The sequence below is a fragment of the Castor canadensis genome, chromosome 2, assembly GCF_047511655.1.
Source record: "Castor canadensis chromosome 2, mCasCan1.hap1v2, whole genome shotgun sequence".
Classification (NCBI taxonomy): Eukaryota; Metazoa; Chordata; class Mammalia; order Rodentia; family Castoridae; genus Castor; species Castor canadensis.
Genome location: NC_133387.1, coordinates 162,773,128 through 162,787,239, shown reverse-complemented (window position 1 = coordinate 162,787,239; position 14,112 = coordinate 162,773,128). Strand labels below are relative to the sequence as shown.

The following is a 14,112-nucleotide window of genomic DNA, read 5'->3' as shown; positions in this document are numbered from 1 at the left end:
TGTCCTGTCCAGCCTCTGGGCTTGGCATACCGCTGGCTGGCAGTTGTGCATGCTTTGATAGGAAGGGCAGCATACGCTCCAGATCTCCTACTATCTTGCTCTCTTTTAACTGGGAAAACCAAGCTAAGGACTCATACAGAAGGAAGTGTTATATCAGTTCAGACTAAGAGTGTGGAATACTCGTAGGCTTTGGTTCTCTTCTAGCCCGATAGTGTCAAAAAACATGTAATTCACAGAAGTTTGTAAGGTAATTCCTGCACTTTGCTTTTCTTTTCCAGAAATAGGCTTTGGATTAGATTTAGATTATGATACTATGAGAAATGAAAATTGGATTTCTGGTTTAGTTGTGGGTCTTGGCAAGTGAAAGTCCATTCTAAGTCATGGCAGGAATTTGGACAAATACTGGTTTCGGCTAGTTCTACTGAAGTTTCCTGAACTGTGCAGTTGTTGGTCTCCAGGCAGAGATACACAGTACACCACTGGCCCCAGAGCCTCTATGTGGGAGGACCTAAGAGCAAACAAGTGCTTTGTCCTGTTGGGACATCACATGGTCCTGCTCCATGTTGGGACTTAAATAGGCAGGGCACAAGCAAATTATCCACTGCTTGGCTCTTCAGGACAGAGAGAGATGGAGAGGGAGTGATAGCCAAGGATACAAACCTGATGGAGAACTAGGGATAGTTGGACAATAGTCAGCAGGCCTATGGAGGATCCCAGTGAACAGCCACCATGCAGTGGGTATTTCCAGGTATGTGTATGTGGAAAGTCCTCTGATATTTTGAGTAGGGGAAGGCATTCAGCAGGAATGAGGACAATAGGACACCAATAGGGAAGTGGTGAGATCAGCACAAGGCCACTTGAACCTTCCTGTGTGACAGGAGAACAGTGACTATTTTGGGGATTTGCAGGGCTGGGAAGCAATCTTTGCAAAGAACCCTGCAGTCCAACCTGAGGTCAGGGGAGAGGTTTGGTTTTGGAAAGGGCCACTCCCTCCTCTCTGGCCCTTCTTCCTTGCTATCTTCTTCTCCTTGCCCTAGGACATTCTGGCAGCCATGCCTGCTTTTGGAAGAGAATGCCACTATTTCCAAGACAAGAGTATTCATTTTCTCTTGCTGTCTAACAAATTACCACATTCTTGGTGGCTTAAAACAGCACACAATCACTTTTTTCAGTTTCTGAGTCAGGAGTCCATGGCTTTGCAGAGTCTCACCAGGCTGCCGAGGATTAGCTGGGTTGCATTCTCATCTGAAGGGTCACCTGGGGAAGAATCTACTTCCAAGCTTACTCAGATTGTTGCCAGAATCCACTGCCTGTGGAGGTAGGCTGAGGTGTGAGGCCAGCTGCTTGCTGGCTGTGGCTGGGGCTTGTCCTCAGCTACTAGGGGCTGTGAGTCTCACAGTGCCTTTCCTCAGGGTTCCCTCCCACACAGTCTCTTCATCAAGTAAGCAAGTGGAGAATCAGAAGCAGATTGGAGTCCTACATAACAATCTAACTATGAGAATGACAACTCCACTTTTGCTATATTGAGGGTTAGAGGTTAGTGACATGGCCAGCCACACCCCAAGGGAAGGGATCACATAAAGGCATGAACACCTGGAGAAAGGGATTGTGGTGGATGCCTTAGGGTCTGCTTATTACAACCAGGCAGGTGGGCCACCCCTGCCCCTAACTCAACAGCTCTTGCCCAGCCCCCTCCATCCCTGGAGGTGAGCTGCCGGCAGCCATGACTATCTGTCACCTCTCTCCTATCTTCCCTTTTCCTTTGTTCTCCTCTATCCAGGAAGATTGACCCATGGAAAAATGGAATAATAATGGGAAGAGCCTGGGTCTGGACACCTGTTACCCTCTCTCCTACTTCGCTGTGTGACTGGCAAGGGCACCTCTCTGAACCTTAGTTTCCCATTGTAAAATGAGAATCAAATAGTGTTTTCTGGGCTAGGTTGTTAGAATAATTAGAAAAGAATCAGCATTAAACTATCTGATATGTGGTTGGTGCTAATAAACAGAAACCTCTGTAGCTGTCAACCTTGCAGCCTGTCAACCAAGGGAGGGAGGAAAAGAAAGGCTGAGATAGTATGAGACCATTCCATCTCAAGGGCTGACCTTAGCCTTACCATGTGGAGTATAGACACTGAAAATCATCTCATTTACTGATTAAACCCTTCGAGTCCCAAAGCATTGTTTTGTTTTACAGAAAAAACTGAGGCACCAAAGGAGTTTCATGAGTGTCCTAGCCTATGAGCAGTGTGACCCTGTCACATTCCTCCTTGCTTGCTGTACAATACTGGCCTCCTCTAGGACAGTCTCCTCCCACTGTGGCTAGCCGGCCCTCTGCCTTCAGCTCAGTGGGAATGAAGGGTTCTTCCCAGCTGGCAATTGAGACTCCCCTGCCTTTTGCTCATCAGGGCTATTGTGTCCTTATAACTTCTTCAACCAAACTAGGACAGCTGCGAAGGTTTGCTGAGGTGATAAAACAATTAATAGGAGCCAATGATCAACAACAACAGGTATGGTCTGGGACCAAACTGAGCACAGTGGGAATCAGGTCCCTCAACCAGGGCCCATTGTTCCCCCTGTGCAGGCGCCGGGTATGGTAGGGAAAGAGTGCCAAGCACAGATGGGTGCTTGTGCCCGTCCCAGGCAGGGTAGGTCTCCAGCCCTGCATGCAGGCCTCACTGACCAATCTTTAGGAGCTGACAAACTGGAACAGCTGCTTTCCCCATAATGCAGAAGGTTCATAATGCATTATGAACTCTGGGAGCAAGCAAGTCTGACTTGCTCCAGCTAGGAGTATTCCCCATCTTCTACCTACTCCACCTCACCTTGCCCTCCTGGAGACAGAGGTGCCATCCACCTCACCTCAAGGAAAAGGCCACACCAAGATTTGGGTCTTACCCTTGTTCTCCACATATGGCTACAGAAAATATTCTTTTTAAACATACAGACCTTCTTGTTTGGATGCACTCCCCACCCAGCTTTGCAATTCTCAATATAGAGTGAGAGGCTCATGGGCTGCTCAGGACATCAATGGGTGCAGCACTACCTCCAACTGGCACCCACCCACTGCGTTAGCCCTACCACAGGGCACCTGCTTAGCGGAGGAGGGTTTAGCCTATTCTGCTACCAGATGAGCAGTAGGGGCTAGTGAGGCAAAAGAGCAAATTTATAACTGCTAACAAAACAGCAGCAGCAAGGGCCACGTGGGCGGCTGGCCAGGAGGCCCTGTCCCTGCCTCCGCTAGACTGCCATGCACTAGCGTTGGCAGTGAACAGTCCAGAGCCCAGAATGGCTGCAATACCCTGAGAATCCTGGGCTCTGGAAGCTGGGAGGAGTGCCACCCTCACCTTATTAGACCCTCAAGACAGAGAACAGACGTTAGCTGAGTGCTGGTTGCACCGAAGGTGTCTCGTGGCCAGTAAGGTGAGGGTGCCCCCGCAGTGTGGGTACCGGAACTAAGGCCGGGTAACCCTGGTGGGTCTGGCCCTGGAACTTAGTGTACCTTGAGTGGGTTGAGGCAGAGCAGGGAGCCTCTCAGTTCTGGGTGTCCCAGAGGGAGGGTGTGGACTGCCAACACATCTTTCCCCACAGCTCTGTCCTTCCCACTCTGATGCTGTCCCAGGCTGCTTGGTGCCTCAGTTTTCCTTGGTGTTGATGTCTGTGTTACTCTGGCTGAGGATGTCGCCAGGTGAGACTTCTGGGCTTTGTAACTTTTGGCATTCCTTCTCCCCACTCTGTAGCCTTCATTGGTCTGGCCTTCCCCAGGCCAGAGCATTGGAGATGACTACATTGCCAGATGCCCAGCCACGTAACCTGCTATGCATTTGCTCATTTTCACATTTGTCCCCATGTCCCAGGCCATGAGCATTTCTGGGGGCACCAGGTTGCATTCCCATCCTGGGACAATGACCTGACAAAAAGCAGAAGCTCCCCCAATATATCTGTGACTCAGTTTCCTTAACTGTTATCCTTATGGGCTACTTTGGGATCAACTGAGGAAATCATGGGAAACATTTGGCTCATAATTAGCCCTACAAATATCAGGTTATAAAAGTATGATAGTACTGATACCTAAGGAGACACTTCAGCTCCTCCCTTGGGGTCAGCACTGATTGGCTTCCGGGCACTTTCAGCAGATTTCTCTCTCCCCAGGATGAGATGGTGCAGAGACTAAGGCTCCAGGGAAAGCAGGCTGGTTGGCATAAAGTTGTGAGATAAATGGGGGTAGCATTGGGAGGCATGTGAGGCACAGCCTAGACTCTAGCGCTCTGGCCCAGCTCCCTACCTCTGCTCCCAGCAGGCTCTCTCTTGCAGGCACGCACTTCACAGTTTACAATGCATTGCCACTCATATTCTCCCACTGTCTCCCTTAAGATGGTCATTGCTTTTTTCAGATTGGGCAGCTGAGCCTGGGAACTGAAGGTTGTAAGACAGTCAGCCAGCAGGGGCTGCCCTGGTGCTCTGACACCCACCCATGGTTGTTTTTCTCTTTCCTCACTCCTACACAGGTTAGTCCTGTATCTCTGCCCAGAATCCATGCTGCTCACTCAGCGAAGGATCAGAGATTTTGTTAGGTCACATATCTCCTTTTCTCCTGCCTCCAGAGCTGTCAGAGTACTGAGGCACATCAGCTGCAGTCTAGGGCCTCAGACCCCCAAATACTATCATTTCCTGGCCTTTCTTCCTTGGTTGCAGATTACTGGAAAACTTAATTCTCACCACCTCCCACCTCTGAGGGTCTCCCACCTCCTTTCCCTTATGTCCACCCTTTCCCTAAATTTCCTGCCCTGGGGCATTAGTGAACCCCACTGCCTGAAAAGCAGTTACTACTATAAGGAGCTTGAAGGGGCTGGAGTGAGCACAGTGTGTGCCCCTCCCAGCAAGCATAGCAAGTGTGGATATGATGAATGGAGGGGTCCTTAAATCTGAGTTCCACTGGCGGTACATTATGCTGACACTATCTATATGTTTTACAGGTCATATATTACACAGCAAGCTGCAGGGTGGCTATGGATCACTGGTCACCAAGATGGAGCTTGAACATCACACAAGTACATATTGATGGCAGAAATGCGACATCCCAGGGCTCTCCTGGGCTCCCGCCCCACACAATGATTCTGGAGGTAGCAGGCAGAATCATTGTCAGGGTCCCAGGAAGATAGCAGGGTAGGGAGGACAGCACAGGATGCAGGCATCCTGCCACTGGCCAAGGCATCTCTCTGGGAGGATTGTCTTTCCACCCACCTGCTGAGCTGCTCAGCCCTAGGGCTAGGCAGGGTGCACACATCCTGGAATCCTGGAGGCTGACCCCTGAAGATGCTCAGGATGGACGGCGTGGATGAAGAGAGCAAACAGAGAGGCCTGGCCACACCAGATAAAACTGGGTCCTTCCTGCTCTGTGCTCCCCAATATCTAATGCACAGCTTCACTCTGAGCCCTGAACTATTTGCTGGGTCACCCTATGCTTAGACATCACCTGGGTGGGAAGGGCAGGTGGGGAAAGCCACCACTGACTGAGCACTTTTGCTCCTGGCCTGGTGGAAAAGAACCCACCCACTGAATGAGTGAATAAGCAAAATGTGGAGTGTGCATATAGCAGCATATTGTTCAGCTACACAAAGGAGAGAAAGTCCGACTCATGCTATGAAGTGGATGAACCTTGGGGACGTTATGCTACATAAAATGAGCCAATCACAAGAGGACAAAGAGGGAAACCACTGGCAGGTGCTCGGAGCTGACAGGGAGGGAAGACAGGCATTGTTTAATAGATACAGCTTCCAATTTGCAAGAGGAAAAGTTCTGGAGATCTGCTTCACAAGACGTGAATATAGCGGACTACTGAACTACACACTTAAAAAGAGTTAAGAAGGTAAGTTTTAGGCTATGTGGTTTTTACCACAAACCAAAAGGAGCCTGTGAACCAGGTCTGTATGACCTGACCAGGGATCTGGAAGAGAGGTCCAGTGAGCTTTCCCTGCAGTAGGGGGACTGGTCATAGATGGGCTGCCCTGTGAACCTCCATGGGCTGTCACTTGGGAGTGTCACTATGAGGAAGCACGCATAGGGCACACTGGGAGATGTCCCCTTTGAGATGCCAAACCTGCCACTAGGAGGGCTATGTGGCCACCTCCTGCCTGGGGCCTGGGCAGCAGTGGAGACCGGGAGCAGCCCGTTTGCTTGCTCTGAGACCCAGAGAGGGAGATTGGTGAGTGGTAGAAGTTAATATCAACAAGTGGTGAGTTAGGAGAGTGATGCTTCAGCTTAAGTTCAGAAACTGATGGAGAAAGACAATTCCATGCCCAAAGATTGTTTCCCAACCTGAGGAGGCTGGCAGAGCTACAGCCTGGGTCTGTGGTTGATCTCAGTGTGGGTACTGAGTAACCAGTACCCTGTCCTCTGGAGGCTTGGTGGCTTCCCCGTGGGACAGGCAGTGTTGCTCATACCCTGAGGTCTGTGAATGAAAGGAAGGTGAGGGAGGGAGAGAAAGAACTGATGGGAGAAAGTGAGAAGACAGCAAGGTGCACCAGAGTTGAGGGAGAACTAAAACTATGTTCAGAACAGCCTCAGGAAGGAGGCCTTTCCACAATGACAATGTCCGTGTCACTATTGCGGCTGTGCCTCCAAGAGCACATAGCACTAACACCTCTGAAGGCAGCTCTGATCTATGAGGGTATCAGGGCAGTGGTGATGGGGAGGTGGCTGAGACCCACCCCCAGATTCCCTCAGGCTCAGAAGGATACCTCAATCACAGGGTTCCAGATCTGGGCTGGGCAGGAGCCAGGCAGCCCTGGAACCCAGATCTTCAGACCCTGAGGACCACCAACAAATCACTTAGCCTGAGTATTCTTCACTGACCTTATTTCTTGCTCACAGTGTTCAAGGACACTCTATGGCAGGCTAAGGCGTCACTGACGTAATTGAAGTGTGGTATGTGTTTCTGATTCATTGCCAGGGCCTGGAGGAGCTGACTTTTCCAAGGGCCCTCTCAGAGAGGGTCCTCCTGGTCCCCCTCATCTCCCTGCTCAACCACATCTGGACGATTGGGGCCCTGACCCCAGAGAAGCTGCTGCCCTATGCACCTCTGTCCCACCAAGAGGACAGACGACCCACTTGTGGGAGGCAGAGTTTCAGGGTATTAGGATACAGTCTGTGACAAAGCACTGAGGTGCTATGTGGCCTTAGACAAGAGTGGGACCACCCTGAGCTTCTGCTCTAGGAAGCAGCCTAGAATAACAAGGAGAAGCCTGGTAGGGCAGGCAATCTGGGGTGTTCATCTCTCAGTCTAATGACAAATTCTTGGTCCTTACACCCCTCCTCACCCCTTCTGCACTCTCCTATCTTTGGCAGCTGAGCTCCTGGGGTGTCTTAGGGAAAGGTAAGTGGTATAATTTACCTAGGTGGGGAGAAGTCACCTGGCCAGATGTCATATTTTAGATGGGCAATGGAGGCCCTACAGAGTATATCACTCAGTGAGCTGCTGGTACCATAATTTGGGGCTCCAACTGCACAGTCAGCTAGGCGTGTGACAAGAGCCTCCTGGCTGCCTATCTTCCCTGAGCTCAGGGCTTTGGGCTTTCTTCCTCTCAAGACCAGGGACAGGAGAAAACCAGGCAGAGAACTTCGAATCCCTTCCTCCACCCCCATTCAGCAAGACGCCGTGGTGGCTGACCTCACTACTTTCACTGTGAACCTGTGGGGCTTCAGAGATGCTTTTAGATGAGAACGTCCCAGTGAAATGCAATTTCCATCTCCCCTACCTCCAAGCAATAGCTGCAGCCCCTCTTCCCCTGGTAGCATCCAAGGAGATAAATTCCTAGTCTTATTTTTCTACTCACAAGGCCACATTCCCTTCACAGGCAAGGAAACTGAGGTCAGAAAGGGCCAGAATTGTAGACAAGGTCATGTGGTGGTGGCAGACAGCCTGGCACAGAGTGGGCTGTTCTGTAACTGCTTCAGTGAGTTGGATAAGTGAATGAATAATACAAACTGATTTCTATTTTCAAATAAAAAGTCAAAAAGCACCTGCTTATTGCATGTTCTGAGCGATTAGCAGGATGAAGTGCAATGACACATCACTCCTCACCAACATCCTACCATTATTCCCATTTTAGAGATGAGAAATCTGAGGCACAGGGAGGTTGAGCAATGTCCCAAGGCTGCATAGCTAGGAAGCAGCAGAGTCAAAATCTGAGTCCAACTAGTCTGGCTCCAATGATCACACTCTTAGCCACCCTGCCAAAGCATCTGTGCAGAGGTGAGACTATAGTAAATCAGTCCTCTGGAACTTTCTATGTTGCAGGGAATGTCTGTGTTGTCCAAGATGGTAGCCACTGGCTACTGAGCCCTTGCTGGAGTGGCAAGGGACTGCTCAGGGTAAGGGAGAAGCAGCCCACCCCTCACTCAGTTTTAGCTCTAACAGGTTCTCACTGACAATCAAATGAATAGCGCAAGTCAGGAGCCTAAAGAGTGATTCCTGGCTTCAGGGTTGGACTGCTCATCTGCAAAAGAAAGGAAGCCACGTGGGAAGAGGTGAGGGAGCTGACCGCACACTCCAGCCAGTGAGGACAGGAGAGAGCCTGGCCTTCCACCATATGACACTCATGATCCCCATGGCCACACCTTCTTGTCTCTCTCTCTCTCCGTGCCTTTTCTCCGTCCTGTGAGCAGGTGACTGGCTCACAGTTCCCAATGTAAGAAGGAAGAAATCCTGCCTGCTCAGGGCTCTGAACACAGAGTGGGAGCCACAGCCCCTCGGGCAAGGCGAGTCCTTAAGTCCAGTCAACTCTTGATCCAGACTTAGACTCTCCACTTTGGGGCTTATCAGCAGTGGAAAAGCCTTAATCCCTGCCAGGCACTTGGCGCGGAGGCTGCCTCCTGTGCTGCTGTCAGCTGGTGTGTGCGCAGGGAGAGCAGACTCATTTTAATATTGGCCAGAACTAAACCTCATTAGAAAAGTAAATTTGCTGTAGCTGCAGGAAAAAAAAAAAAAAAAGCATCAACCCACACAACCCTTCCAAAGCTAAATAGAAAACACTAATTTTGGATTGTTTGATGCTGTATGTCCCCAGCACCTGGTGCAGAGTCTGGGACACAGTAGGTACTCATCTGGTGTCAGTGTGAGTGGACTGAATTTTGAGTGATCTCAAAGGTGGCCACTCTCACCTTTCAGAATGGATAATAAGTGGTCACAGATTTGAGTTTTTGTAAGTTTCATGAATATTTTAGACAACCATTCAGCAAGAAAGTGGAATGATTACAATTGACAATAATTAGACATGAAAATATTCTCCTGTTCTTTAGTGGAGGGATGCTCTGGGTTTTTTATTTATAGATAAGAAGGACTGGGTCCACCTCAAAGTGTGGAGGTATGGTTGATCAAACAAGATGAAGGTGGGAGGGGGAGGGGCAACTGTGTTAATTCTAGTGCAATTGGCTCCAGTGCTGGCCTAACAAAAAAATTGCCATCCCAAATTCTGCAGCCATCCAGATTCTAAAAGAATGGGTGAAGGGGAGCAGGAGGATCTATAAAATACATGAATTGACATTCATCTAGCACTTCTCCCCAAAGAGTCTGGTGAGATGAGGGTCCTCAACCTATAAACTTTCAAGAAACCCGTGCTTAAAGGGCACAGTTTTTTCTAAAGTCCACTCAACTGGCTACAGGACTGAAGCGGGATCCCTCAGAGAGCCTGGCTGGGGACCTGTCCCCTCTTCACTATATCCATGTCCCCGTGCTGGTCTTCAGGAGAACCTCCAAAGGCCTTCCTGCCTGGATGAGGAGGGCAGTGCATGCGGGAGCCTTCTCGTCTTCCTTCTCCCCAGGTGCCAAGCCTGCCCAGGCCTTGCATCCTGACCCTCATACTATTCCAGAACCAGGAGGTATGGTCAGGGGCAAAGTCCTCAGCACTGGGAGATGACACAGCAGGAGGGCTTTCCTGAAGGTCCCTATACACTTTCAATGCTCATGATCTCACAGCCTGTCCCCTCTCTGCCTCTTGGCCTCCCTCTGGCCACCCCTGCCTCTATCAGATCCACACTTCTACTGAAGGGCCTCTCACAAGGGAGGCTGACTACCTGGGTGTTGGAGACTTGGAGAGGAAGGGCTTTGCCTGCCCTGACTTCTGCCTGTGTCTTTGTGGTCTCACTCTGCCTCCTTCTCTTTTCCTGTCTTGGGCTCTGGATTCCTTCTTTCCCCAAGTTCTCTCCTCCAGTTCTCAGCAGAGAGGAGCACTCAGGCATCTCTGTGCTAGCTCATTCCTCTCTTTCAGCTACACTGGATCACCAGGCTCCCAGACCCAGAAGCAAGGTGCATCCTTCTCCATGTCATATTATGCAAAGCTCCTGACCGGCCTTATCATCCTGTGCTCCAGAACCAGAAAAAGCATAGTTGATTTGCTCCCCTCTTCCCTAAAAACTACTGTGGGAAAGTCCAAGTCTATCCAAAATCCCAAGAGGAAGAAATGAGCTTTTTTTCTCTGGGGACCTTGGTCTCTGCCATGGGTGCCCAATCTGTTACAGGAGACGTCTCCCTCAGTGATTTACCTGCCCCACGCTTCAGGTGGAACAATCAGTACCTGCTTATCCAGAAACATTCATGCACATATTCAACCTGGCACACAGAGCTTTGAGCACAATTGAACAGGGGGTGATTCCCAAGCATTCAGGGATCAGGTACAGAAACCGAGAAGAGCAAGACATTGGCTCCAGGGCTGAATGGGGCACAAATGCATTACCTCTCTCTCTGTTCCATCATCCTGCAAGCATTTTTGCTCCCATCAAAAGGGACAGAGAGAAAACAGTATGCAGCTCCAGAACCTTTGGGGGGATGGGGTTCTAGGAATGGACAGGGCAGAGTGGGAAGTCTTTTTGTGAATCTCAGAGGGAAGATACTCATTTCATATGAAGGAAGGGAGGACTTGACCTTTGCTCCAGTAATACCAATGATGATAACCAACTAAGCAGGTTCTGCAAAGAATTGTATGTCTCATCTCTGTAGTGGCTCTTAATAGAAGCAAGGAGTTGCAAGGTGCAGAAAACAACTCTTAGAAAGCCCTAAAGCAATAGCCCTGCACAGCAGCATGCCCCCTAGACCCCAGCAACTCATGAAGCTGGGCCTGCCATTTCTACACAAGCACACATCACAATTTGACAATGCCATACACTATCACATCCACCTCAGTCATTTTAAGCATGCCATATAGCCCAGCTCAAGGTCCCAATGGGTATCCCACCCAGACTGGTACTCATGCAAACACAGCAAGCTCCAACAGCCTGGGTTAGCTACTGTCACCTAAGGCCCCTTGCAGGATCCTGGGCAATAGAGATCTCAGGAGTCCCTCGGCTCTAGCTTGTACAACAAGCCATGAAGAGAGTGTATGGCTAAGACCAATTCTGGCTGGGCAGGGGAAGGACAAGCTGGTCAAGACCATGTTTATGGGGTTAGGGAGGCTTCCTAGTAGGAGGCTGTCACTCACTCCTTGGCCTGGCACTGCTGGATTGGAGCGGCTTCCTTCTTTCTTGCCTCAACCCTCAGTTTCCTTTTCTGAAGTTGTTCCCTCAGACTGGAGAAATCAGGGCCTCACATCTGCGCCCAGGTGCAGAGCAGAGAGGGAGCTGGTCCAGCCTCCTTCCTTCTTGCTGCACTGAAGGTCCCAAGGACCAGCTGCTACTCTTGCTACCTCTCAGCCCTCATCATCCCCAGAAGGGCTGAAGAGCCTGGCTCCCCTGAAGAGTTGTGTCAATGTCTGGGAGCCGCAGAAGGGTTGGGGGTGACTGCTGGGGAGCAGGAGTGTGGCAAAGGGGGGGGTGCTGGCCTGACTCCTGTGGACCACCAGGAACCACCTGCTGAGGTGGCAAGGGACCAATGGGCTAAGTACAAGACCAATTGTTAGAAGCAGCTGAGAATCAGCTCTCCCTTCATGTCGGTCCGAGGAGGGCAGGCAGTGCCCAGTTTTTGTTTTGCAGCCCCTCGGGTGTTGGCAGGGCCTCCCAGCCCTGGCCCCCTTTCCAGCTGCCCTCACTGTGCGACACACACACACACACACACACACACACACACACACACCACACAACGCGCGCACTCGGGAGGACATGGCGTGGGTACTGATGGGGAGACGCATAAAGGGGCTCTGTGCGCAGCAGCGGCGCCCGCGAAGAGCGCGGGGCGCGGGGGCACTGACCTGCGGCTGCGAGTCCGGATCGTCTCCAGCGCGGTCCATTGCGGGCGGCGGCCCCTATGCCCCGGCCCCGGCGCCCCCGGGCTGCAGACCTGGGCCGCGCGCACCTCCCTCCCTTGGGGTTCTCGCGCTCCGGGCCCTCGGGGGCCACTTCATAGCCGCGGGGTCCGCGTGCCCACCCGCCCCAAGCCCCGGCCCGGCCCCGCCGCCCCAGCCCGGTTCCTTCTGGGCTCGGCGAGGCGGCGGCCGGAGCCTGGGATCGCGCGGGTGGGGGCGCGGGGAGCCGGAGATGGGTGGCGCGGGGAAGGAGGGACGCGGAGAGAGCCACGCGAGGCGGAAGGGAGGCACGGGGCGGCTAGGGCGCGCGGCCGGAGCCGAGCCGACCGGGCCGGCGTGCGATCCCCTTGGCGCTGGCGGCGGCGGTGGATGCGCCGGTGCAGCAGCGGCTCTGACAGCACCTCCTGCCCCGCCCCCACCCGCTCCCCGCCCCCACTCCCCCCAACCCTCAGCAAGCGCGAGCTGCTGGCGGGACCCGAGCCACTAATGGTCGGTACCAACCTCGCCAGCTGAGGCGGGGGCGCGAAGAAGGAGGCCGATGAGGATACCCCACCCCCGATTGGTTTCATCTACCCCCATCCCCTACCCGAGTACACACCCCCTCCCCAGCGGAGGCGGCTCCAGCTTTAGACGCTGGAGCAGGGGCTGCGGGCGGGGCGGAATGCATCCTGGGCCTCGGCTCTTTAGAGTTAAAGCGCGCCTGGCCCCTGCCTGCACCCCCAGCCCACCCCGCCTCCATCCTGGCTGCTCCTGGTGCCCGGCTTGGCAGCCTCTCTCAAAGGGTGATTGTTTCTGGGCTGTGCTGTTGAAGGGAGGTTCTCTGGGACCAAGTGGCAGAGCTGGAGAGTGGGGAGGGTGAGGCACCCTCTGTGGCTACAGGCGCCCCGGAGTGGAAGGATGCTGGTGAGGGCGGCTGGTGTCTTGCCAAGGATATAGGGCTGCTTGTACCTAGTGGACACAGGATCCTCAGGCTGGTCAGTGGGCAGTCCCACCTGTGGGAACTGCTCTGTTGTGTCAGAGGGCATGTCAAGCAGCTGAGTGTCAGCGTTTCCTCCCTCCTCCCACCGGTGCACTGAACATTCTAAAGAGGAGGCAGGGAGGCACTGCTGGGTGCAGAGAAGCAGAGAGCTGGCCAAGGGGGGCAGCAGACCAACCAGGAATTTCCCAGGCAATCCTTGCTACTGGAACTGGATGGGTGTGTGGCCAGTGAGTAAGCCTGCATGGGTGCGAAAATGTGTGTGGATGTTGTGTATGCAGAGGTAGGGTATTGGCAGAGCCATGGCCGCTATCCATACCCCTGTCGGTCCTCCTGGACACCTGTAGTCAGGGCCATCCAGCTGTGTCCTCCTTTCAGGCCCAGGAGGCCAGCTCTTATAAGACATCTGTCTGTGCTTTCCTGAAGGGTCTGTCACTTCCTTTCTTAACTCAGTGACCCACACTAGGCATTGCTGATTCAGAGTTGTGGGCAGAATCTGAGGCCACAGGTCTCTTGGTTCATGCCAGGTCCTGGGCCTCCCCTTGGGTGTATGTGGTTGGGGTAGGCTCCAGAATCACTCACTTTGGTCAAGACTTTGAGGTGTTGGAAAAGGCCACCATCCACACCATCCCACAGGAACCTGAAAGTATAATAACTATCTCTGGGGACAGCTCTGCACTCTCCCTCTTCCATGACTATGCACCAGCAGGAAGTTTCTCCAAATCTGATCTGAGTATTTCCTGCTGCAGTGTGGGATCATTTCCTCTTTTTAAGCTCTGCTGTGCTTTTTCGTTCCCCTGTTGGGTGGCCCTTTCTCCTTTAGACTTTGCTAAGAAAACCTTTCCTAAGACTATGATTTCCTTCTGATTTCTCTTTCCCTCTCACTCTGCTCCCCAACCCCACCCT

General features: G+C 52.3%; 1 protein-coding gene across 3 annotated transcripts in view; it reads right to left on the bottom strand.

Moving 5' to 3' along the window:
- B3gat1 (beta-1,3-glucuronyltransferase 1) overlaps positions 1-12,606 on the bottom strand; it is a 28,776-nt gene extending 16,170 nt beyond the window's left edge. For 2 of the 3 annotated variants that reach the window (XM_074066299.1, XM_020151356.2), the window contains exon 1: positions 12,177-12,605. The gene's annotated coding sequence lies outside the window, so the exon portion shown is untranslated. Of the gene's footprint in view, positions 1-12,176 lie in introns of all 3 variants that reach the window. The other variant, XM_074066300.1, reaches the window with a different exon arrangement.
- Positions 12,607-14,112: the final 1,506 nt, after the last annotated feature.